General features: G+C 40.0%; 1 non-coding gene and 1 pseudogene across 1 annotated transcript; both read left to right on the top strand.

Annotated features, from left to right (window-relative positions):
* On the top strand, positions 1 to 27,109 carry LOC147948635 (G-type lectin S-receptor-like serine/threonine-protein kinase At4g11900; annotated as a pseudogene).
* Positions 23,700 to 23,806, top strand: LOC147948636 (small nucleolar RNA R71). The gene has a single exon (XR_015585886.1). It is a non-coding gene; the product is annotated as a small nucleolar RNA R71 (small nucleolar RNA).
* Positions 27,110 to 27,193: the final 84 nt, after the last annotated feature.

The raw sequence follows: 27,193 nt of genomic DNA, 5'->3' as shown, positions 1-27,193 counted from the left end.
ATGGCAGTTCAAAAAGGCGGCTACTTTCGGAAGAATACCTGGAGTATGACCCTCTTGGATCTGTTGGCGGTGTGTTGTAGCGGAGTTCCGTTGGACGCAGTTGGGACTCACGCGCCGGAAGCAGAAGAATCCCTTCTCGCTGAAGCCACAACTGGTGAAATCATGACCTGTTTTTGCTCCCCCGTATTTGGACTCACGTAACCCAGAATCTGTGACTCCGAGGTGACTCCATAGAGCGAGTTGCAAAGGATTTTCTCCACCATCGTGTTGAGGTGTTCAAGGGTTTTCTCTGCTCATCCACACGTTCTGCGAGCGAGCGCGGCTGAACCGTTGTCTCCGAAGCGGTGGACACGAGTTCCGAATCGTCAACTTGTTTTTGTGCAGCCATCGACGACTTAACTCAAACAATGAGAGCACCAAATGTTAGGTACGAGCCTAACGACGACACTAGAAAGGATTAAGAGATGAGAAAAGAAGAGATAAGAGAGGAAGAAGGGGATTAGGTTAGAAAGAAGAGAGAAAGGAGGCAAGGGATAAACTTTGATATTTCATTTCATTGATAACCATAACCCTAGATGGGATTCAAGTTTTAATACACATAAATTATTTGTTTAATAAAACGACAACGCTTTGATAAACCACAACAAAGCTTTTATTGACTTATTCCCGAACCCTCTGCTTCACTCCAATGTTCTTCTTCCTTAGCCACTTTTCTGTTGTATCTTCTTCTCCCACTGTCTCACTCTTCTACCCTTAGACCTCATCTTCTTTCTCATGAAAGCCATACGTACCATCAACCTATCACATCCTCCTCTTCATTGCCTTTACCTACACCACAAACACAAATTGCAATGCATGAGCATTTTATAAACACTCAGTAAGGCAATCCTCCCATCTACTGGGCTATACACACAAGCAATAGAGACATCTCTAACCACCAACCAACAATCAACAAAAACAAACCAGGACTCTACATCGACCGACACCAGTTAGGGGTTGCGTCGACCGACGCATGATATTACACCAAATAGGGGTTGCGTCGACCGACACATGATATGCATTGACCGATGAAAGGTTCACTTGCATCGACCGATGTTCCCATTGCATCGACCGACGCATGCTCGATATAGCACAAAAACCCTAGGTTTTACGCGCCGTCCTCGCACTTGCATCGACCGACTCACAAAGTGCATCGACCGATGCACATGCTGAGCATCGTTTTCTCCGAAAGCTTCTTGTCGGATCTTCGTTCCTACAACCACAAAACTCGATCCCTAGCCACAAGAAAGCTTCCTAACGTCCCAAATACAATTCTAACAAGCCTAACATCACATAACAAGCAAATCAGAGAGATCTCTAGCTTAGATAAGCCATGGTCATGCACTTACCTTTGCCAAGAAGTTTATGAACCTTAAACCAGCAAGAACACGCTCCTAGGAAGCTCCTACAACGATCTCAGCTACAGATCTCTACAAGAACGCCTCCAATCACCAAGAACAGTCAAGAACACTTAGGGAAACTTTTTCCTCTCTTTTTGTTTTCTCTCAATAGCGGCTAAACACAACTAATGAGATAAAAACACGATTAAGGGTTTCCCTAACCCAAAATGCAGCGTTTAACTTAATCTCGTCTGCACTAAACAGGCTATGCATCGACCAATGTAATCCCTTAACCAGGATTTCGGTTCGCGGATGTTAGAAAGCGTTACGGCTGACTTATTAAAATCTGGCTGAGTTATGCTCTAACTCAGCCGTCCTGACGGCTGAGTTTTCACCTGATGCTTGAGTTGTCAAAATTTTGGCTGAGTTATCACTACGACACGGTTGAATTAACTTTTTCCGGGTGGCTGAGTTATGAAAAACGGCTGACTTATGAGATGTAGTTACGGCTGAGTTATGGTTAAAAACTATAACTCAGCCGTGATAGGCGTACTTATCGTACAACTCGGCCATTTCACGGCTGACTTAGTATCAAAAGATTAATTACTAGAATATTATTAAGTTACGGCTGACTTATTAAATGATACGGCTGAGTTACATATTTTCAGTTGATGAAGCGGCTGAATTTGGCTGCCATTTTTTTTGCTTTTTATTTTCTGTATTGTTATTCATGTTGTGACTGAGTTATAATTTGTTTGATGGCTGAGTTTCATTTATCGGTTTGAACCGGGTCACTGTGAAGAACAAGTACCCTCTTCCTAGGATCTATGAGTTGTTGGATCAGTTGAGGAGTGCTACTTGGTTCTCTAAGGTAGATATGGCGTCGGGTTATCATCAGATACCGATAGATGAGGCAGATGTGAGGAAGACTGCTTTCAGGACGAGGTATGGGCACTATGAGTTTGTGGTGATACCTTTCGGGCTAACAAACGCGCCAGCAGCGTTTATGAGGTAATGAACAGCGTGTTTCACGAGTTTCTGGATGCGTCTGTCATCATTTTCATCGGCGATATCCTGGTTTATTCTAAGAGTCCTGAGGAGCATGTAGTGCTTTTGAGGGCAGTTATGGAGAAGCTGCGGGAGCAGAAGTTGTTTGCCAAGTTGAGCAAGTGTAGTTTTTGGCAGCATGAGATGGGCTTTCTGGGTCACATTATTTCTGCAGAGGGGGTTTCTGTGGATCCAGAGAAGATTCAGGCTATCAGAGATTGGCCTAGACCGCAGAATGCCACAGAGATCAGGAGTTTCCTTGGGTTGGCAGGTTACTACAGGAGATTTGTGCAGGGGTATGCAAGCAGAGCACGTCCTATGACTAAGTTGACAGGGAAGGATGTTCATTTTGTCTGGTCAGAAGAGTGTGAGGAAGGCTTTGCAAGCCTGAAGGAGATGTTGACTACTGCGCCAGTGTTGGCTTTGCCTGAGCAGGAAGAACCCTATGTGGTTTATACAGATGCATCTAGGGTTGGTTTGGGTTGTGTTCTGATTCAGCATGGGAAGGTGATTGCCTATGCTTCGCGGCAGTTGCGGGTGCATGAAGGCAACTATCCTACTCATGATTTGGAGATGGGTGCTGTAGTTTTTGCCCTGAAGATTTGGAGATCTTATCTTTATGGTGCAAAGGTACAGGTGTTTACAGATCATAAGAGTCTGAAGTATATATTCACTCAGCCTGAGCTGAATTTGAGACAGAGGCGGTGGATGGAGCTTGTGGCGGATTATGATTTGGAGATAGCCTATCATCCTGGTAAGGCTAACACGGTTGCAGATGCTCTGAGTCGGAAGAGAGTAGCTTCGGCTCAGGAGCAGGACATGGAGTCTCTGGTAGGGGAGATCAGTGCTTTGAGCTTTTGTGCTGTTTCACAGGAACCGTTGGGTTTGGAAGCAGTAGATAGAGCAGATCTCCTGAGTAAAGTGCGGTTGGCTCAGGAGAAGGATTTGGGGCTAGTGAATGCCTCTAAGGATGTGGATTTAGAGTATCAGGTCTCAGATAATGGTACTATCATGGTGCACGGTCGGGTTTGTGTGCCCAAGGATGAGGAGTTGAGGCTGGAGATTCTGAGAGAGGCTCATGCGAGCAAGTTGTCTATTCATCCAGGAGCGACTAAGATGTACCGTGACCTCAAGAGGCACTATCATTGGGTCGGGATGAAGAAGGATGTGGTTAGTTGGGTTTCGAGGTGTGATGTGTATCAGATAGTGAAGGCTGAGCATCAGGTTCTTGGTGGGTTACTGAAGAGTCTAACCATTCCTGAGTGGAAATGTCACGGACCTTTGATGCTATTTGGGTCACTATGGATTTTGTGGTAGGATTGCCAGTGTCACGGACCTTTGATGCTATTTGGGTTATTGTGGACCGGTTGACTAAGTCAGCACATTTTCTGGCCATTAAGAAGACTGATGGAGCAGCGGTCTTGGCTAAGAAGTATGTGAGAGAGATAGTCAGATTGCATGGGGTGCCAGCTAGCATTGAGTCTGACATAGATTCTAAGTTCACTTTGGTGTTATGGAAGGCATTTAAGGCAGAGATGGGCACTAAGGTGCATATGAGTACTGCTTACCATCCCCAGACAGATGGACAGTCTTAGAGGACGATCCAGACGTTGGAGGATTTGCTAAGGATGTGTGTATTGGATTGGGGTGGCCATTGGGCAGATCACCTGAACCTGGTACAGTTTGCTTACAACAACAGTTATCAGACGAGTATTAAGATGGCTCCTTATGAGGCTTTGTATGGGAGACCATGTCATACACCATTATGCTGAACTCAGGTGGGGGAGAGGAGCATGTTTGGTGCTAGTTTTGTTCAGGAGACCTCAGAGAAGATTCGGGTTCTCAAGCTGAACATGAAGGAGGCTCAGGATAGGCAGAGGAGTTATGCTGATAGGAGGAGGAGAGATCTTGAGTTTCAGGTAGGACACAGAGTGTACCTCAAGATGGCCATGTTGCGGGGTCCGAACAGGTCATTGTCAGAGACTAAATTGAGTCCAAGGTATATAGGTCCATTCAGAGTGATTGAGCGGGTTGGACCAGTGGCATATAGATTGGAGTTACCTGAGGTGATGCGTGCATTCCATAAGGTTTTCCATGTGTCTATGTTGCGGAAGTGTCTCTGTGAGGGTGAGCAGGTGTTGGCTAAGATTCCTGAGGATCTTCAGCCTAACATGACATTGGAGGCTAGACCAATGAGGGTTCTCGAGAGGAGGATCAAGGAACTTCGGAAGAAGAAGATTCCTTTGATGAGAGTCCTGTGGGACTGTGATGGTGTTGAGGAGCAGACTTGGGAACCTGAGGCAAAGATGAAGGCAAGGTTCAAGAAGTGGTATGAGAAGCAAGCCGCGACTTGAGCTTGTTTAGCCTGGTCCCATCTGTAATCTGTGGCTGGAACGGGAATGGAGTATTCCAGCCCATCTCTCTTGTTACTCGGTCGCTTGGGATGGTTGGTTGTGCGACTCAGTAACAAGATGAGGTGGTGTTCGGGGTACAAAGTTTCCGTGAGGTGGGGTTTTCGGAGGAAAGTTTTCCTGGAATAGAAGTTTCCAAAAGTGGAAAGTGCTAAATATGGAAAGTTTTACGGGATTTAAAATTTGTCCATTTTAGCGGTAGAGAGCCTTGGAGGGGCTTGTGTGTGACCTTAGTGGCGGACTTTCGAGTCAGTGTGCCCGTGTGTGGCGGTCCTTTTAGACATTTTGTGGCCTTTGTGGCGGGCTTTTTAGCCGTGTGTGGCCATTGTGGCGGGCTGTTTGGCCGTGTGTGGCCGTTGTGGCGGGCTGTTTAGCCAATTGCGTGGTCTTTGTGACGGGCTGTTTAGCCAGAGTGTCTTTGTGACGGTCCTTCGGGACAGATGGTCTTTGTGACAGGCTATTTAGCCAGAGTTTCTTTGTGACGGTCCTCTTTAGGACATTTGTTTGGCCTTGGTGGCGGTCCTCTTTAGGACATTTGTTTGGCCTTGGTGGCGGTCCTCTTTAGGACATTTGTTTGGCCTTGGTGGCGGTCCTCTTTAGGCCATTTTGGTTTGGCCTTGGTGGTGGTCCTCTTTAGGACATTTTGTTGGCCTTTGTGGCGGCCCTTGTGGCATGTATATGATCCTTGTGTGGTCATGAGGTATTCCAGTGAGGGGATATGTGGTTGGTAGGAAATTGAGATGTTTTACGCGAGCCACGGGAAGGAAACCTGGATAAGGATAGGACTCAGACGTGTTCATAATTGTTTGCTCGCGGCTCTTGGAGGACTTAGGTTCTCCTAGTACTGTCATATTCAGAGACTTTGTGGCTTGGGAGTATGGTTGGTATATTGACTTTGGACGACGGTCCGAAGGCGCGCTGTAGGGTGACCACCCGAGAGACGAGTTTGGATTTTTCCTTATATATATTCTGGCATGCAGGTTCAGGCCCGATGAGGAGCCAACATTGGCATGCAGACTCAGGTCTGATGAGGAGCCAATGAAAAACTCAAGGTTTAGGCCTATGAGTAAAGGAAAGTCCAAAAGTCGAGAGCAAATGACGCCTGGAGCGTGAGTCTATCGTCTAGAGGTGACCTTCTGTAGATCGGTCGGAGGAGTGAGGCCGTGGAGACGGTTGCACGGGAGTCCTTGGCTGATGGTTGTTCGAGATTCGAGGATGAATCTAGTTTGGTGGGGGAGAATTGTAACATCCGTGAACCAAAAATCCCGGTTTGGGATGTGCATCGATCGATGCAGTTGGTGCATCAGTCGATGCTGACCCAATTCTCTGCGTTTTGACTTAAGTCAAAACGCTGCGTTTTGGGCAAAAGGGAAAAGGGAAAACCCTTAAGTGGTTTTTGTCTCATTAGTCGTGGGTGGTGGCCGTTTTTGGAGAGAAAACAAAAGGAGAGAAAAGTTATTGAGAGTTCTTGGTGATTTCTGGAGTTTTGTGGCGTTTCTTGGTGAGATCTCTGGCTGGGATCGTTGTAGGAGCTTCCTAGGAGCTTGTTCTTGGTTGTTTGAGGTTCAGATTCTTCTGTGGCAAAGGTAAGTGCATGACCATGGCTTATCTAAGCTAGAGGATTCTTTAATCTGCTTGTTGTCTGATGTTAGGCTTGTTAGATCGTTGCGATGGACGTTAGGAAGCTTTCTTGTGGCTTGGGATTGAGTTTTGTGGTTTTAGGAACGAAGATCCGGCGAGAAGCTTTGGGGAAAACACGGTGCTCGACGTTGCGTCGATCGATGCATAACTTGCATCGGTCGATGCAAGTGCGAGGACGGCGCGTAAAACTCTAGGGTTTTTGCGTTACGTCGAGCATGCGTCGGTCGATGCGGATTGGGTATCGGTCGATGTAAGTTACACTTGCATCGGTCGATGCAGCTTCTGTGTCGAATGATGCTTCCCTATTTGGCATCGGTTGATGCTTGTTGGCGTCGGTCGATGCTGAGTCATGGTTTGTTATTGTCGTTTGTTGATTGTTGTGTGTTGGTTATTGATACTCTATTGCTTGTGTGTATAGCCCAGTAGATGGGAGGATTGCCTTACTGAGTGTTCATAAAATACTCATGCATTGCAATATGTGTTTGTGGTGCAGGTAAAGGCAAAGTGTGATCGTGGAATCAAGGCAATGAAGAGGAGGATGTTTTAGTGGTTCGCTTGGTTGTCTAGCTTCTATTAGGTTGCTAGAGTTGAGTCCTAGAACATTGTTTAGGATTGCTGGTTATTGATTTATGCTGTTGGATTATTAGTTTATGACTGGATATTTTTCTATTGGTTATTATATTTATTGGATATTGGTATTGTTATTCCGCTAGTTGTAGTTTATTTATTATATTATATTTATTATTTATTATTTAAAAAAAAGGTCGGTCTTTTCATTAACTCGCACTATATCATCTTAATTTTTAATATTTATTATTTTTTATTATAAATATTAGATTGAGTTAGTATGATATTTATTAGGATTGTAACCATTAATATTTTATAAGATTGCTTCTTATAAAGTTTAAATATTAATAATACTTAGAATTCTTAAAAAAGTTTGAATATTTCTCATATTCCAAAATTTCATAAATATAGGTTTCAATCAAAGATAGCTTTAAAACAAAAAAAATAGCCAAAAAAAGAAAGCAAACGGAATTCAACAGAAACCAATTTGTTTTTTCTTCCAAATTGTATAAATCATATAAATTATAAAAAAATAGAAATTAAATAAATGAGTTACAAATTAAATTAATTTAATTCATATATTGATATCTTGAAAATATGAGAGATTTTAACAGTAAATCTTTAATAAAAAAAATGATAACTATGATAATTATAAGAAGATTTTTTTAAAAACTTGAGATGAAATGTTAACAGAAAAAGCGATTTTGCTTTGGTAAGATATGAGATGAGATGAAAGGACTTTGATCTATTTATACTGATATGTAGAGGAATGTGATAAATGTTAGCAGTTAATAGATTTTTTGGTTAGCAAGTTCAAACTTTGATAGGTAATATTTCATGTTCTTAGCTTTATAGTAGGTTTTGAAAGCATTAATAATATTTTTCCTTAATAATTTGTTGGGATATGGAATGATGAATTATGATCCGATATACCTCATTAAATGATTTAATTTGTTTATACTTTGATTCTGAATTTAGGATTTTTAAGGTATGTGAAATCAATGGTCTTCAATTCATTTTACATATTAATTCTGTTAGAATCATTTTACGATTTAAATCTTCGATTTTATTAACATGAAATTTTAAAAAAGATTAAATGCAAGTTTAATGAAATTGCATTTAATTCTATTATTTTCCAAAAGTATTTTTGAGCAAAAAGTTGCTGCAAAAATACTAGTATAGATAATTAATGGCTGCAACAAATGCTTTTCTCTGATGAAAACAATTAGTAGAAGGCGGTTTTGGCCCAGTTTACAAGGTAATAAGACTTAAAAGAATCTACTGAGCTTGTATATTGATTATTAGATAATGTAGTTTGGCTAAAGTTCTAAGAAAATAAATTAATTGATAAGTTTATATTGATAAGGTAGTGACTACAATGTTCACAGAGATAGTTTAAATTTCAGTTTGTTTACATGATGGATAAATAGATAATTTTGTGCGCCAGGGATCGGAAAGCTAGCAAATGGGATGGATGTGGCGATCAAAAGTCAAGGTCTAACGGAGTCCAAGAATGAAGTTGTTTTGATAATAAAGCTTCAACACACGCATTTGGTGAGGCTTTTAGGATATTGTGTTGAGGGCGACAAGAACCTCCAAATTTACGAGTACATGTCGAATAAGAGCTCTGATGTTTTAGTACTCTTTGGTGAGTGGTGAAAATAGCTATTCAAAACTACTAAATTCTGAATTAGAAACCATAAATATTAGTTTAAAAACTTTTGATACGTGACATCTCAACATTTTGAGTTTGGGCACATATAGATTCTTTATAAATATAGGGAAACTAGGTACGGATCCGCACGTACGTACGTGATTGATTTCAAAAACTATGTTTACTATAAGGTTTGTAATATATTATGTACACATAGAGTTACATTTATAAATATAATTATTTGTTAAATCATTTACAGTTCAAACTTATATTAGTTTGGTTTCATCCAGTTTGTAATTTTTGAAATGATAAAGGTTTTAGCACAAAATTCAGATTCACAAAACAACATACCCGAATCTAACGTTTACCGAATCAGTGATTAATCAGAATTGTATAAAACTTGTAAATTATAAAACAGATAAAAACTATCAAAAAGATTAAAACTTCTCAAAACGAATGACCTAAATTCTTAAGCGGGTTAAACCCATCCCGGTAGCCATACTCTATAAAAACCCGTCGCTCGAAATCTTTAAAAAATAATATTAAAATATATATAAGATTTTATATTTTTTAATATATTAATTTTAAAATTAAGGAATCTTTAATATACGTTCAGTCTTATATATCAGAAATTTTCTATATGGAAAACTGAAAATTAGGATTTGCATAAGTTTAAATATTTTATAGTTTAAAAATAAGTTTAAGATGCCATCAAAATGTTTTTTAAAGAATTTTCCAATATCTATTATTCAAAAATAATTTCAAATTTTTTTTAGTCAAAAAAATTTAAACAATAAGAAATAATATTATTTATATTTTTGAAAATATGATTTAAATATATATTTTTAACATCTCATGTTATAATTTTTTATTATATTATAATACATAGGTTTTGAAAATAATTTCGAAAACATGTAGGGGATAATATTTATTAATATTTACCAATTTAGAATTTATAGGAACAAAAATTGTGTATATAAATAAATTGAATAGCAATGGCAGTTTTATGTAATATTATAGAATATTAAAGGCAAGTAATAAATTGGGCACAGAGCTCTCTGGCGACGACACGTCAGCTTTTCTTCAATAATGTTTCTCTTTTAATATATAGGGGATTGGATTGGGAGACGCGTATAAAAATAGTAAATGATACGACAAGAGGATTTTAAATATCTGCTTGAAGACTTATTTTATTTTAGAAAACTTTAATTCATTTTATTTATATATACATTTTTGGAGATATTTAGCAAATAAATCCTGAAGTTGGAACCTATTTACAATCATGCAATTGACACTAATTATTAATTAACTTTTTTATTTTATTAATTAATATTAAGTTTTGATTTTGGAAACAAGATTTCCCGTCCTAAAAAGATTTTCAAAACAATTAGAACCACTCTCTTTAACATTAAGTATTAAGTTTATAATTAAGTTTTAATTAATATTAAGTTTCTAATTTTACAAAACAATCTTTTCTCCTATAATATAAAATAATAAACCTCAAACAAAATCTTTGATACACTAACTAATATAAATATATTTGCAAGTTTGCAAATTTCAAAAACAAAAATTAACATTAAATATATATATAGTTAATCTACAAAACAAATTATATTTTATTTATAAAAAAATAGTCTCGTGGTGCACCGCGGGTGAATATCTAGTTTATATATATATATAAATATGTAATTTTCATGAGAGTTTAATACTCCCTCTGTTTCAAAATGTAAGTTGTTTTGGAGATTTTTTTTTGTTTCAAAATATAAGCTGTTTTCCAACAACCAAGACAAAAAACAAACTAAAAGTAAAGTTTATCTTTTTTTAAACCATTTAACTTTTTTTTCTTTAATTAAATGGTGAGATAAAATCATGAGTTTTTTTAGAGACTACAAAAAGCAAAATTATCTTAATATGTGTGCATTCAACCAAAACAACTTACATTTTGAAACAGAGGGAGTATAATTTTTCTTTTTAGACATCTATTCTCATCAATTTATGATGCTTATTATAGGGTCAACAAGGTTAGAGAAGCCAAGTGGGAACTTTTAAAATGCATTAATTAAAGCTTTTTTGAAAGTTTTAAAAGGAGTTTCTCTAACACTAAAATAACGATAATAGTCCCTTGCTCTGGATATTTCCTCGAGGGTCAAGAAGACTCTTTCAAACGAACTTGTGGTCAGTCATACGAACATGGAGACTTGCAAGAAGAACTTGTTATTTATGTACTTGAGAGTCTTGATGTTCTTGTCTTATCAAATTTCAGATGTCTCTTGTGCAACTGACACTATATCTACCAATCAACCTCTTACAGGAGTTCAGACCATTTTTTCGAGTGGTGATATTTTCGAACTCGGTCTCTTCAACCCAGCTCTAGCTCCAGGTAACTATAGATTGTACATAGGCATGTGGTACAAACTAAAAGATTAAGAACTTGAAAATATAAGAACACCTTTTCTTATTAGATTTAGAAAACTCTCTCAAAAACTAAATTTTTCTTTCTCTCTAAGTCTTATGGAACACCTCTCCATAGACTCCTATATTTATAGGTTTTAACTTTTTCCTAAACCTATTAGAATTAACATTATACAACTTATTAATCTTAAGAACTTTTCCTTTTTCCTATTCTATCTCTTTTGGCAACTTCCTAGGAGATAGCTTCTTCCTCAGGAATTATCCAACATTCTCCCCATTAATTCCAACGTAAACTCTGGGTGCTTCAATCTCTTGTACTCCAATCAAATTCCTCATTTCTCTAAACTTGATTCTTGCTAGTGGCTTAATAAGAATGTCCGCCTTCTGCTCCTCACCAGGAACATGATCCACTTCTATCTTATCATTCTCCACACACTCAATAAAGTGATACTTTGTGAGTATGTGCTTACTCCTTCCATGGAAAACTAGATTCTTACTTAGAGCTATGGCTGACTTGTTGTCAATCCTAAGTAAGATCTTCTCATCTAGACTAAGTACTTCTCTTAGCATATCCTTCAACCATATGGCTTGCTTTGCTGCTTCTGTAGCTGCCATAAACTCAGCTTCACATGATTACATCACCACTGTGTGTTGTTTCTATGAGGTCCAAGTGATTAATGATGAACCAAGATAAAACACATGACCTCCAGTACATCTTCCATCATTGATATCAGCTTTGTAACTGCTATCGCTGTACCCAACAACCTTACTCAGCCCATCACGCTTGTAAAACAAGCCTAAGTTGGTGGTTCCTTTCACATACCTTAACAAGTGTTTAAGAGCTTGTCCATGTACCGCTCCCGGACTCTGCATATATCGGCTTAAGACTCCTACAGCAAAAGCCAAGCCGGGACGTTTGTGAAGCAGATACCTTAAACACCCAATCGTTCTTCTATAGCTTTTGGCATCAATTTTTGGTTGCTCTTCAGCCTTTGAGATATCCATACCAGGCTCCATTGGTATGTGCGTTGAGTTACACAAATCCATCTTAGTATCGATAAGAATACCTTGAGCATAACCTTCTTGTTTTATTCTTATCCCATCTGCTCCTTGTACTACTTCAATACCAAAATAATATTTCAACTTGTCGAGGTCTGACATCTCAAACTCTCTTGACATATCCCTTTTAAACTGATCAATGACTCTTTGTGAAGTTCCCGTCACAAACAAGTCATCAACATAGATTGCCACTACAAGACTTTCTTTCTTGTCATTCTTGAGATACACAATAGGCTCCTTTATGCATCTTTTAAAGCTCATCTTCTTCAGAACATGATCAAACTTCACGTTCCAAGCTCTTGGAGCTTGACGTAGACCATACAACGCCTTATGTAGTCTGTACACTCGATCCTCTTGTCCTCGTTTAACAAAGCCTTCGGGTTGGCACACATAAACCAGCTCGTTTAAGTCACCATTTAAGAATGTAGTCTTAACATATAGGTGATGTATCTCCCATCCTCTCGATGCTGCAACAGCTATGAGCAATCGAATTTTCTCAATTCGAGCTACAGGTGCAAACGCTACTTCGAAATCCTTACCTTGTTGTTGTACATATCTTTTTGCTACAAGTCTCGCCTTGTATTTTTTCACCGAGCCATCTGCCTTTCTTTTGATCTTGTAAACCCATTTTAACCCTATAGGTTTCACGCCATCCGGTTTTTCAACTAGCTCCCATGTTTTGTTTCTTACAATAGACTCCAACTCTGCCTTCATTGCTTCTACCCACTCTCGCAAACTCATAGCCTCAAATACACTCTCTGGTTCCCCATCTATGGTGAGTAAGAGTTGTTCACTCTCAAGTTCAGCCAGCAACACATAATCATATACATACATGGGCTTGTTAATGACGCGACCATAGCGAGTTACTATCGGTTGGTTTTCAGATTTCTCAACATCATTTTCTTCTTCTATTTCTTCGTCATGGTGTATAGACTCCTGATCTGAATCGTGATCTTGATCGTTGTTAGCTTGTTCATTGTTGTTATTTTGATCTTCATATTCAGCTCCATCTTCTATACCACCTTTGTAAGATAATTTGAACCTTCCTGGTTCTCCTGCAGTTTGTTCTATCATAGTTGACCAATCCCAAGCTATCTTCTCATCAATACAACATCTCTGCTTACAAACACTCTTCTAGTGATTGGATCAAAAAGTCTGTAGGCCTTGGAACCTGGTTCTGTTCCATGATTGATCACCATTCTCGATCCATCATCCAACTTCTTTAGATGAGGTCCTGTAATCTTCGCATATGCAATACATCCAAACACTCTCAAGTGTTCGATGTTCATCTTCTTCAACAGAAAACATTCATAAGGAGTCTGACCTTGTAACGCTTTTGTGGGAACTCGATTAATCAAATACGTTGAATGACGTATGGCTTCTCCCCACATATCATTCGGAACCTTCATTGCTTTAAGCAAACTTCTAGTCATCTCCATTAAAGTACGATTTCTCCTTTCAACCACACCATTTTGTTGACGTGTATATGTTGCAGTTAAGTGTCTAGAGAATCCATTCTCTTCACAAAACCGGTTAAACTCAAGCGAGGTAAACTCTCCCCCCTATCGGTGCAAAAGGTTTTGTAGTGAAACCAGTTTGTTTTTCCACTCCGTCTTTAAACCTTTTAAACCGAACGAAAGCCTCGCTCTTTTCCCTCAATAGCATAGACCACATGTATCTTGAGTAATCATCAATTCAAACAAGCACATACCGATTTTTAGCTGGTGTAGATGGAGAAATCGGTCCACATAAATCTCCGTGTACTAGCTCCAAAGCATGAGCTGCACGGTAGGTCGCAGTGGTCGGAAACGAATGTCTAATTTGCTTTCCAGCCAAGCAGGCACTGCACACATTCTTCTCATGTATTCCTTGTGGCATTCCGACAACCATCACTTGTTTCATCATGTTATTCATAACTCAAATGCTAACATGCCCCAACCGTGCATGCCAAGTCGATGTAGTGTCATCATCTTGATATGATGACACTTGGGATATTCTACTTCCATTGGTGTTTTATATAGACGGTTTGATGATCTGATGACGCGTACTAGTATTTTTCCTCCTGGATCTCTTAGTGTTAAGGCATCTCCCTTCATGTTAACTTCACAACCATTCCCTGTCGCTTGCCCAAGACTGCTAATATTATGCTTCAAGTCGGGTATATAATAAATTTCCTTGAGTGATCTTCTCTCACCCGTTTTGCCTACAGAGATAATCGAACCCTTCTCGACAATACTAACAAACGAGCCATCACCAAACTTCACCTTTCATGTGACACTCTCATCTAAACTGGAGAAAAATTCTCTGTTTTCCGTCATGTGATTGCTGGCTCTATTGTCTAGATACCCTATACTCTTATTGTTGGTATCATAATTCTTGGGAAATACTTTATCTTCATTCAGGAACACTACTTCATGAACATAAAGAGCATTGGCCTCATGTGTCTCATTCAAATTTGGGTCATGCTGAATTGGTTTATTTTGACATGTAGATGCATAATGTCCTGGTTTGTCGCATCGCCAACAAACTACATTAGACATGTCTTTATTTTGTTTTTGATTCTGGTCTGTGGCTTCTTCTTCTTGGTTTTGTCCATTAGATCTCCCTCGACCTCTGCCTCTACCAAAACTGTCACCATAGTTTCCTCTACCATATCCACCTCTATTGTATCCACCTCGACCATAATCACCTCTGCCATATCCACCTCGAGTATTGCCTCCTCTATTATAGCCTCCTCTGTTATAACCTCCTCTGTTATAACCTACTATGTTTCCTCCTTAGAAACCATTGTAACCACCACAGTTGTACTAGAATTTGAAAACATGATTTTTCCTTGATCTTCACTTTTGGTCTCTTCTCCTACACATTCTTCATACGCCTTTATTCTCCCGACTATATCACCAAATCCTATGGAATTTAGATTTAGAACTTGTTCAAGGGAAGCTACAATATGAATGAACTTGTTTCTAGGAAGCCCCGTCAAGAATTTCTTCACCAACTTTGAATCTTCAATATTCTCTCCTAGAGCGGCTGATTGTGATGCTAGGCCTGAGATCTTGCCTGCAAAATCATCAACTGAATCGGTCTCGTTCATCTTCAGTCTTTCTAGATCTTCCATTAAGGTTTGAAGTCTCGCTTCTTTCACCCGGTCTGCTCCCTGGTGTTGAGACTTTATGGCGTCCTACCGATTCTTCGCCGAACTTTGTTCACCAACTTGCAAAATCAACACCTCAGGGATGGACTGCAACAAGAGTGCTATAGCTACATCATTCATCTTTTCATCGGCTGAACCAGGTTCTATCGTTCCCCACACTTCGCTAACTCGAAGAGTAATCTTCATCTGCATCGCCCAAACCGTGAAGTTTGTCGATGTTAACATCGGACAGTGGATCGATGGAGATCCAAGGTCCTTGGTTCGTGGTGCAGGGTTTGGCACGTCCATCATCCTTGGTTACGTGAGTCTCCTAACACAAACTTTGGTCGAGTCTTCTTCACAAGGCTCTAATACCAAATCAAAGATTAAGAACTTGAAAATATAAGAACACCTTTTCTTATAAGATTTAGAAAACTCTCTCAAAAACTAAATCTCTCTTTCTCTCAATTCCTATGGAACACCTCTCCATAGACTCCTATATTTATTGGTTTTAAATTTTTCCTAAACCTATTAGAATTAACATTATACAGCTTATTAATCTTAGGAACTTTTCTTTTTTCCTATTCTATCTCTTTTGGCAACTTCCTAGGAGATAGCTTCTTCCTCAAGTTGGAATTATCCAACACAAACAAATCTCTCTGCAGACTGTTGTTTGGGTTGGGAATCGAGAATCTCCTGCTCCAGAGATAGAATCTTACAACTGCTCATTAAAGATCGTAGATGGGAACTTAATTCTCTATGATTATATATACAATGAAACAATTTGGTCAAAGGAGCAAGGATGTTCAAGCTGTTCTGCTTGATAGTGGTAATCTAGTCTTAAGAGATGGAACTAATTCTTCTGCACATGTGTTGTGGCAGAGCTTTGATCATCCCTCGGATACTTGGCTTCCAGGTGCTAATATCAAATTTGGAAGCAAACTTCCAACTTCTTGGGAGAGCTTGATTGATCCATCACCTGGTCCATACTCTCTCGAGGTTAACCTTAATGCACATTCCCTCATCACAGATTGGACAGGTACTAAGTCATATTCGTTGAGTGGACCATGGGATGATCAACTTAAAATGTTCAAGAGAATACTTGAATCTAGTACTAACTTGAGTTTCAATATGGATGACTCTTACATCACTTATTCAATAGATCTGAATAGCACATATCGTTTGTTCATGGATGTTTCTGGGAGGTTCATGCTGAAAGTGTGGCGTGTACACTTCAAGTCATGGGATGTGCAATGGTCTCAACCAGATAATAGATGTGCGGTTTACAATTATTGTGGATCTTTTGGGATTTGCAGTGAAACAGAAGAGCTTACTCCATGTAGTTGTGTTCCAGGTTTCGAACGAGTATTTCACCAGGACTCCAATGATTTCTCTGGTGGTTGTATGAGGGAAACAAAACTTCAATGTGTGCATCAGGGAAATGAAGAGTTTCTTCCTCTTGAAAACATGAAATTACCCATTGATCCAACAACAACATTGGTGTCGACAGCAATTATTGAAAACGACGTGTGCCTCAATTTGTCTAGCTAATTTTTCTTGTGAGGCCTACACATATGATGACAACAAGTGTATGATGTGGACAAGAGATGCTTTCAATCTGCAACAACTCGAAGCAAATAAGGGACATGATAAACATGTTTTCACCAAGGTATCAATTCCCTATGTAGTTGTAGTACAAAGGGTTATCAATCCAAATGGTTTTTTATGCTAGCAGGAAGGATGCAATCAGAACAATGCAAGTCAAGCCAAGCAATTAGAGATTTTCTTCTAACAATCCTAAAATAAATAAAAGAAAATAATATAAACAAGAAACCACACGACCTAAGCACTCGATACAAGCATTCGAGTACAGGATCGGGTGGGGTGATCGAGTAAGCAAATGAAATATGAACAACTCGAGGTATTACTCGACGCAGGTTATCGTGTACCTGATCGGGTAAGGGATCGAGTAATAAAAAAAATGTAAACAATTAAAATACGAAAGCTTCTAAGGATGGGGTAATCGAATCCTAAGCATTCCTGACCAGTACAGATGTCTTACATGCCTCAAGCAAATATTTCCTAGACAATGAATCTCTACAATCTTGTTAAAACACTCTTGTGATAGAAACAATCAACCTTGAATCACTCCCCTACCCAACTCTCGTTGGAGAAACATGACCAAGCAAGCATTAAGATCTGATTCATTATTGTCAGTAAACCCCTTACTCATCTAATCTATTAGGCTAAGTGAGTAAACCTCTAGCATTGGTTGATTTAAGCATCTCATCTACACTTCTCGGTGGTAAAACACCTTTGATCTAATCTCACCCTCTCGGTTTGTTGACAGCATTAAGAACACCAATCTAGAAGGAAATATATTAAACAAATACAATCAACTAAGACATCCTAACCGATCAAGAACACAAAATCATCTATCCCATCCCTAGAAACTTTACTACACTACTCGGACATCATAACAAGAAAAATAACAGCATATAAGAACGAAAATTGCATTATAATCAACGGTAGAGTAGAGTAGAAAGAATACAAGATAGAAATCTAAAGAAATGATAAAAAGTTATGGAATAAAATCTAAAACAAAAGGGAAAAGTGTTTGAGTCGCTCAGTTTTCTCACAGAAGCTCTCGCGCTCTGGTTTGAGGGTCTGCGGCGTGCTCGTTTGCGAGGAAGGAGAGGAGGGGTTTATATATGGAAACCCCTTTGACCTAGCTTCCCAGACCTGCCCGATGGTCTACTCGATGGGGTACACGAGGATGAAGTTGGGTTACTCCTCGGATAGATCTTCGGGTTGTTCTTCCGGCTCTTAGATCCTCAGCGATCGTGTTGGGGTTCAGACTTGTTCTTCCAGCTCGATGGCTCCTTCGGGTACATGCTCGGGTTTGTCCTTGTTTTTCCCCATTTTAGACTCTTTAGCACTTGTTTTCATCCAAAATATGCAAATGCAAAAATACAACACTCTAAATGGTCTAAAAATGAATTCCTACAGTTAATGACCTAAAAATGCTAAGTTAGAGGTATGAACAATGCAAAATATGGACAAAAAAAAATGCTAAAAACATGTAAATTAGAGAGTTATCAGACCCCCAAACTTAAATCTTGCTGGTCCTCTAGCAAGGAAGTAGGAGGGTGCGGTTTAAAAACGGGACTCATAACCTTTATATGCTAAGCGAAGGATTCAAGCTATAGTCCTTAAAGACAGTTTAATGGTGCTAAGATCAATCAACATACTTGCAAATATTTTTCTATGCTTATTACCATGCATCGATCTAGTTCAACCTCCAACTAAAGAGAAAGAACATCTCTTTCACATTCAATTAAGTGTTTGGCAAATTTTTGCAAATGGAAGGTGAATCAAGCTCACTCGGTTTCAAGGGTAAGGTTTTTTAGTAAGGTTGTTTCAAACAAATTCTTTGGATGGTTTTCTCTCAAAAGAAGGAATGCTAGACAGTTGTAAAAACTATCTAAGACTGAGAACAATTTGGTCATACAAAGCTTAACTCTTGATGATCTACCCTTTTCTCATTTACTCTTTTTTTTTTTTATTTTACCAAACACCCTAGAATTTAACTACCCACATCCTTGATTTTAACTCCCTTTTTTTTACTCCCTAAGGTTTATACTTTAAACTTCTAGCTCTCTCCTTTTTTTTCTTTTCTTTTCTTTCTTTGCTAAACTCCTAATATGTATATATATATATATTTTTTTTTTCTTTCTTTCTTTCTAGGAGACTATAGCAAGATCTTTTCTCTTTTTTTTTTTTAGAGACTTAGAGCTAATTGATTCTAACCTTAGGGATCTTTTTATTCCTCAACCCAACCCCAAATAAACATACTAACCACCTATCTTTCAAAACTGAATCTATTAGCTAGTTCAAATTCTAACTTAGCTAAATCAAGAGGCAGTTCTTTGTCTTTCTCAATACTCTCAAGGTTTCACAACCTATAGCATAATGAAAAAGGCCTCACTCAACAATTCACAACAAGGTTTGAAAGAAAGGTTTGGGTTCATGGGTAGGAAAAATGAATCGGGTTAAACGAAAAAGATTGGTAAAAATAGAGTGCTAACCCGAATTTAGAGTTACCATGAGCAAGTATTCAAGTTTCATAAGCAAGAAAATTTAAGTCCAAATTAAATCCAATAATATAGAGATGTTCCAATGTTCAAACAAGTGGAGGAAGCATTCAAAAGACACAAGGTTCTAAGCAAAGATTTTTCATTTTTTTCCAAAGATTGATCTAGCAAAAATGAACTGTGATTAAGGGCTATAGATTCAATCCTAAGGTTTGATTTTAAACAAGGTAGTTTTAATCATTGTCCCCTAAGATGCATATGCAACAATCCTATATGAAACAAACTAGACTCAATCCTAAATGCAACTACATGAACACTCTTTTTTTTCAAATTTTTTTGGGTTTTATAATGCACATAAATGCAGACTCAAATGAATAAAACTAGCATGCAAAAATTTGAAATAAGAAAATCAAGAAAATAAAACACAATGTTAAAAATATTCTATGACCCTCCCCCAAACTTAAATTACACAGTCCCTTGTGTAAATAAAAGTTGGAAAAAGAATCCAAGAATAACACAAAATAAAAGAAAACTAAATGCAATGTTATATACAAAGGTTAGATGAAAGTGGTACCTTATGGGTTGGTGAAGAAGGAGGTTGCAGCAGCCTCCATACTCGCCAACGTGTAGCCAGGGTCGTCTCCGGCTTCAGCAGGTGCCGGTGTTTTCTCGTCAGAGAGCTCGATGATATGCACGGACGACTTACTCGGACCAGCATCCGAGGGGTTGATCGAGGGGGGTATCGCATAGCTCATCGGGTAGTACGATGGGTACGGCGGAAGAGGTCTAGAATGATCACCCGTATAGCCACTCGCAGGGTGCATTGTATACGGCATCGTGTACGGCATCTGGTAAGGCGGAGGGAAGAGTACTGAGTAATCACCCAACTGTGTGCTCGATGGGTGCATCAGGTAAGGCATCGTGTATCCCATCGGGTTAGGCATCGGGTAGGCATCTGAATGGCTTCTCCGTGATGCTTCAGGTCGAGTGACATCTCCCTCTGCTTGGGGCTCGTAGGATGATGCTATGTAAGGTTCTGGAGGTGGTAGTCCTCGAGTTCCTCCTAGAGGTCCGCTTCTCCCCATCATAGTTGGTGCGTGTGCCAAGGTAGGAGCTGAGGCACAGCTTGCCTTGTCTTGCAGCTCCTTGATCTGATCTCCCATAGTCTTCACCGAACCGGTAAAATCCTTTACCTTCTTCACCAAAAACTTGTTCATCCTCTTCAGCCATCCGATCCTCTTGTGGGCTTCCCTCACTCCAACCGGTTGCTTTTGAGAGCACACATACTCCTCAAAATCGAAATCTTCCGAGCTATCTCCCTGTCTTTGCCCGGTTGCCTCTCTCTTCTCTGCTTCGGATTCCTCCTCTGGATTGTACAGCTCCTTCAAAGGCGGTGCAAAGTCGATGTTGTCCCCCAGCTGGACTTTGGTGCACATTACATTAGGTAGGATCATTTGGGCGGCTCTGGCGGTTGGATAGACGAACTTGAACAGCATCATGTCGTTAGCCTCTCATGGGCCAAAAATCTCGCCAGCACGAGGTAGTCTACGTCCAGCCATCTCGGGTTGTGTACCACTCCCTTCAGAGGCACATCGCAAGCCACTAAGATCGGTGTGACCAGTCCTCCAATGGAGATCTCTCCACCTCCTTCTCTTTTCTTCATCGCCCATGACTTAAGATAGAGGAATTGATCAAGCAACACAAACACCATACTAGTATCCGTAACATCTCCAACTAGCGGTGTACAATCCCTAGCATTGTCCAAAACTCCACACAATGCAATGTCCATCAGCTGGAGCTCGTGATCATTCACATTCTAAGTCTCCTTTCGAGCGAAAAGAGTGCATGCAAGGGACTTGTGAAAATACCTCAAGACAGGGCTCCTTATTTGAGCGGATTTGGAGCTTTTGGACTTGTAGGGGAGCTTGTCTCTTATTGTCAGCCATAGGGACCTCATTTCCTCCTTGCTAACCTCCATTCCTTCTCCACTACCAGCTTTGAAACCATACAGCTTCTCCATCTCCTTGAAAGTGAGCCGGTACTCTTTGTTTCTCACGGAGAAGCTGATGAACCCGATCCCCCCATTAGGTAGTAGGGTCGGGTAGTCCTCAAAGTAAGGCAACCGAAGTGTGGAGAGAAAGTGGACCGTCTCCTCCTCATAGGCTTCAAGGTGGGCTCGCATTATGTGGCCCAGGTGGCACATGTCGAACAGGAACTCGACATCTCTAGCGATACCCAATTGCTTCATTGTCTCACGGTGAGGGTATCAGGTACCAACGAAGCTCATCTTCCGGAAAACCTTAAAGAGTTTTACCGGAGTCTCCACCTCCTTCTGCTTCAGCCTCCGCGAGGCTTGGCGTGTTCTTTCTCTCTGCTCCTCCTCTCGCTCACGGTTCTCCTCCTCTGAGTCTCGATCCTCTTCCTCAGCTGCTCTCTCAGCTACTCTTTCAGCCTTCTATGAAGTTGGCCTCTTCCCTCTTGCAACCGCAGCTCTGCTCCTTGACCACGAGGTTTGGATCTCCCCTTGCTCTTCTCCACCAGCATCAGAATCGACCTCCATGGGGTCGGTAACAGTTCTCTCGGACGCAGACAGGTCTCCACGTCGAGGAGATCGACGAACAGCACTTGGCATTAGACTTGGTGAGCGAACTCGGTGGTCTACTCGATCGGTTGCTCGAGCACTAGATCGGGTAACAGATCGGGTTGAGCATTGGGTTGGGAAAGCAAAATGTCCAGCCAACGGTTGGGAATGCGGAATGTTTCCTCTCCCTTGGGATTCTCGAGGTTTGACGGCATCACCTCCAGTTGTAGCAGCAGTGGAGGTTGATCTTATTCCCTTCCTTTGGTAGGTTTTCGTGTTTGACTCCATTGTCGAATCGTTGAGAAGAAAAAGCTAAGCTTCGAGGTTAATAGGGTTAGTCCCAAAGAAAATCGAATAAAACTCGAGTTTGAGAGAGAATAGAAAGTATGGAAACTAAAAGCTCTATGGTTGAAAGAAACTTATCGGTGCTGCTGAGGAAGAAGGGTTCGAAACCCTTAAATAGAGTAGGGCTAGGGTTTTGGGCTTCACCGAGAGTGGGATTTCTTGTGGAATTCGGAATCCACTCGCCACCCGAGCAGGGACACGATCAGGCGCGTCGAGTACGGTGTCGGGTAGAGCATCGGGTTCCCCAATTTCCTTTTTTCACTTTTCCTTTTTTTTATTTTATTTTTATATATAAATTTGCAAAAATAGAAAACAATTTGTCAAAAAAAAAATGTTTTAAAACAAATAAAATTAAATTAAATTAAATAGAAGATACCTTTAGGACTTCCTCCCAAGTGAGCTTATTTAAAGTCACTAAGCTTGACTCTTCATGCTCCTTAAGCATGCGATCTTTGGGGGAGAGATTTTGGAATTCTCTCCACTGTAGCAGGCTGACTCAATTCATTTCCCAAGTCTTGTCCAGGTTCCACAGCAAATGTGGTGTTGACTTCTTCAAGATGTTTGACTTTCCTCTACTTTGTCTTAGTGGAAAAAGCTTGACCATCAATGGTTGGCCTCTTAATCCCCTTCTTCACATCAAACTCCATCTTGAAGTTATCACCATGCTTTATTCTGATCTTGCCTTGCTTCACCTCAATCACAGCTCCTACTGTTGCCAAGAATGGTCTTCCTAGGATCAGTGGATCGTCTGGTTCCTTATCCATATCAAGGATCATGAAATCAGTAGGGACTTCCACTCTTCCAATCCTGAGTGGCAAGTTTTCTAGGATCCCAATAGGATGTCTGACCGTTCTATCAGCTAGAACCGGATACAGACTACTTGGTTTAAAACTGGTGAATCCCAACTTGTTGGCAACTGACAGTGGCATAATGCTAACTGAAGCTCCAAAGTCGCACAAGCAATTCTTGAAAATCCGGAGTCCTATCGAGCATGGTAAAGTAAAGGAGCCAGGATCCTCCAGTTTTTCCTCGATTTGCAGCTCAGGATCTAAGCACACTCCACTCCTGAGGGCTGAGGGAGAGTGTACAAATAGAGGATGTTCACGAGCACTCAACAAGCACACTCCACTCTTGCTTGTTTGTCATTGAGGGCTTTCATGTCCCTCTTGTACTTGGCATCTTCCTCTCATGTAGATCGCACAGTGCGGCCATACTCCTCATTGTAATTCCCATCTGATTGAGCCAAGTTCTCCACTAGGTCCCAACCTTCATCAACATCCTTGTTGAGGAAGTTACCATTACTTGCGGTGTCCAGCAACATCCATATCTTGGGGACCACTCCTCTGTAAAATGGACTCAGCAATGAAGCATTGCTGAAGCCATGGTGAGGACATCGGGTAGTGTATCCCTTGAAACGTTCCCAAGCTTCACTGAACGTCTCATTGTTCTTCTGAACAAAGCCGGAAATGTCATTTCTCAGCTTTGTGGTTCTGGAGTTGGAGAAGAATTTGGCCAGGAATTCCTTCCTGCACGCTTCCCAAGTGGTGATAGATTCCTTGGGGAGTGATTTCTCCCAGATGTGTGCTTTGTCTCCCAAAGAGAATGGGAAAAGCCGGAGTTTGAATCCATCCTCACTAACTCCATTTATCTTGGTGAGGCTACAGAGCCTATCAAATTCATCCAGATGATCCAATGGGTCCTCCATTGGCAAGCCATGAAACTTGTTACTCTGTATCATCTGGATAAGACTACTCTTGATCTCAAAACTGTTGTTCTGGACAGCAGGTGGCACAATGCCATTCCTTTGAGTGTGAGTAGATGGAGCATCTCATGCTCCTATGATGGTCCTTGCTTGAGGAGCTGGTGGACCGTTCCGATTGTTCATTATCTCCTCAATGATTGTTGGTTGCAGTTAAACTTGTTATTGTCTGAGTAGCCTTGGTCTGTCGATGTTGTCGATGAAAGGACTCAGGTTCTGGCTACCTCTGGATCGTGTTTGCATGCACAGGTAGGTGACCGAGTGTGTACACGAGGGTCAACCCGATCCAGGTGATCGAGTGACGGGTCGGGTGGGTGCTCGGGTTGTACCTGAGAATTAAAACAAACAAGAGCAAAAGCAAACAAGTTAGTTTCCGAACCAATATAAACAAAAGAACTTGATCTAGCAAGTGCTGAAATCCTAAACGTAGCAAAATAAACACAACCAAATTGCATCGGCGCCAAATTGATAAACACCTTTTCACCAGGGTATCAATTCCCTATGCAGTTGTAGTACAAAGGGTTATCAATCCAAATGGTTGTTTATGCTAGCAGGAAGGATGCAATCAGAACAATGCAAGTCAAGCCAAGCAATTAGAGGTTTTGTTCTAACAATCCTAAAATAAATAAAAGAAAATAATATAAACAAGAAACCACATGACCTAAGCATTCGAGTACAGGATCGGGTGGGGTGATCGAGTAAGCAAACGAAATATGTACAACTCGAGGTATTACTCGACGCATGTTATCGTGTACCTGATCGGGTAAGGGATCGAGTAATGAAAGAAAATGCAAACAATTAAAATACGAAAGCTTCTAAGGATGGGGTAATCGAATCCTAAGCATTCCTGACCAGTACAGATGTCTTACATGCCTCAAGCAAATACTTCCTAGACAATGAATCTCTACAATCTTGTTAAAACACTCTCGCGATAGAAACAATCAACCTTGAATCACTCCCCTACCCAACTCTCGTTGGAGAAACATGACCAAGCAGGCATTAAGATCCGATTCATTATTGTCAGTAAACCCCTTACTCATCTAATCTCTTAGGCTAAATGAGTAAACCTCTAGCATTGGTTGATTCAAGCATCTCATCTACACCTCTTGCTGGTAAAACACCTTAGATCTAATCTCACCCTCTCGGTTTGTTGACAGCATTAAGAACACCAATCTAAAAGGAAATCTACTAAACAAATACAATCAACTAAGACATCCTAACCGATCAAGAACATAAAATCATCTATCCCATCCCTAGAAACTTTACTACACTACTCGGACATCATACAAGAAACATAACAGCATATAAGAACGAAGATTGCATTATAATCAACGGTAGGGTAGAGTAGAGTAGAAAGAATACAAGATAGAAATCTAAAGAAATGATAAAAAGTTATGGAATAAAATCTAAAACAAAAGGGAAAAGTGTTTGAGTCGCTCAGTCCTCTCACAGAAGCTCTCGCTCTGTGGTTTGAGGGTCTGCGGCGTGCTCGCTTGCGAGGAAGGAGAGGAAGGATTTATATATGGAAACCCCTTTGACCTAGCTTCCCAGACCTGCCCGATGGTCTACTCGACGGGGTACAAGAGGATGAAGTTGGGTTACTCCTCGGGTAGATATTCGGGTTGTTCTTCCGGCTCTTGGATCCTCCTCGATCGTGTTGGGGTTCGGACTTGTTCTTCCAGCTCGATGGCTCTTTCGGGTACATGCTCGGGTTTGTCCTTGTTTTCCCCCATTTTAGGCTCTTTAGCACCTGTTTTCATCTAAAACATGCAAATGCAAAAATACAACACCCTATATGGTCTAAAAGTGAATTCCTACAGTTAATGACCTAAAAATGCTAAGTTAGAGGTATGAACAATGCAAAATATGGACAAAAAAAGATGCTAAAAACATGTAAATTAGAGAGTTATCAGGACACACAATTTTTCTTAGACTTGCAGCTTCAAATACCCCACCTGCTGCTTCAAACATCTCACCTACATCGTCAAACATCTCACCTGCAGCTTCAAACCAGGGTTAGCGTGCATTTTCAATAAAAAAAATGAAATGAATGAATGCATTTTTAAGCTTCATTTTGTACTCAGAAGAAACCAAGGCTCCTAAAGTAAGAAGAATCGTTTTACCCGTTGTACTATCATCACTAGCCGCAGCTACTGCATTTTCCCTTGGTTTGTATTGTTGCATTTCTTCAAGAAGAGGAAAGAAAACACAAAGAGGTGAGATTGGATTTTTGCATAAACTTTTCACTTAACAGATTTGTTCGCAAGTTTTTGAAAGACGTTTTACAGACCAAAAACAGAGCAGCGAGTTATTAGAAGGTGGCGTAATTGATGAAGATGGAGAACATATAAGTTACCTTAATCTGCATGACATAATGGCTGTAACAAATGCTTTCTCTGAAGAATGCAAATTAGGAGAAGGCGGTTTTGGTCCAGTCTACAAGGTAATAATATTTGAAACAATATGATTAGTACTTATGAGCTTGTATATTAGATAAGATGGTTTAGATAAAATTATAAATCAAGTAGTTACTACAGTATTCAAATGGCGCCTTTAATTCATAGATCTAGTTAAATGTTGGTTAGAGTCTTACAATAAAGCAATTGATTGAAATGCGCCCGTCAGGGAAAGCTACCAAATGGGTTAGATGTGGCGGTCAAAAGGCTTTCAAAATATTCAAGTCAAGGTTTGACAGAGTTCAAGGTGTAAGAATTATCTCAAAAGCATTTATCTATAGTCAAAAAGGACTTAGATTTTATCAAACTCATATATATGTTGATCAACTTCAGGCATGGGAATCTTGGTGTAAGCATTATAGATGAAGCACTTTGTGATTCGAATTCTTTGAAAGAAGTGTTGCGGTGCGTTCACATCGCACTTCTTTGTGTTCAAGATCATCCTAAAGATAGACTAATGATATCGCAAATCGTTTATATGTTGAGCAACGATGACAATCTCCCGATTCCGAAACAGCCAACTTTTTCAAAAAAGTCAAGTCAGGGTCTGACAGAGTTCAAGACATTATGAACAAATCTATCTGTTTACTTCGAAGTCACAGACATTAAATCACAGACATTAAAAAAAAAAAATCACGACCTATCTGTTTACTTC

The sequence above is a fragment of the Camelina sativa genome, chromosome 2 (genome assembly GCF_030686135.1).
Source record: "Camelina sativa cultivar CO46 ecotype springtype chromosome 2, ASM3068613v1".
In the NCBI taxonomy this organism is placed as follows: Eukaryota; Viridiplantae; Streptophyta; class Magnoliopsida; order Brassicales; family Brassicaceae; genus Camelina; species Camelina sativa.
Note: the sequence above shows the minus strand (reverse complement) of the source record. Positions and strands in the feature narration are given on the sequence as shown.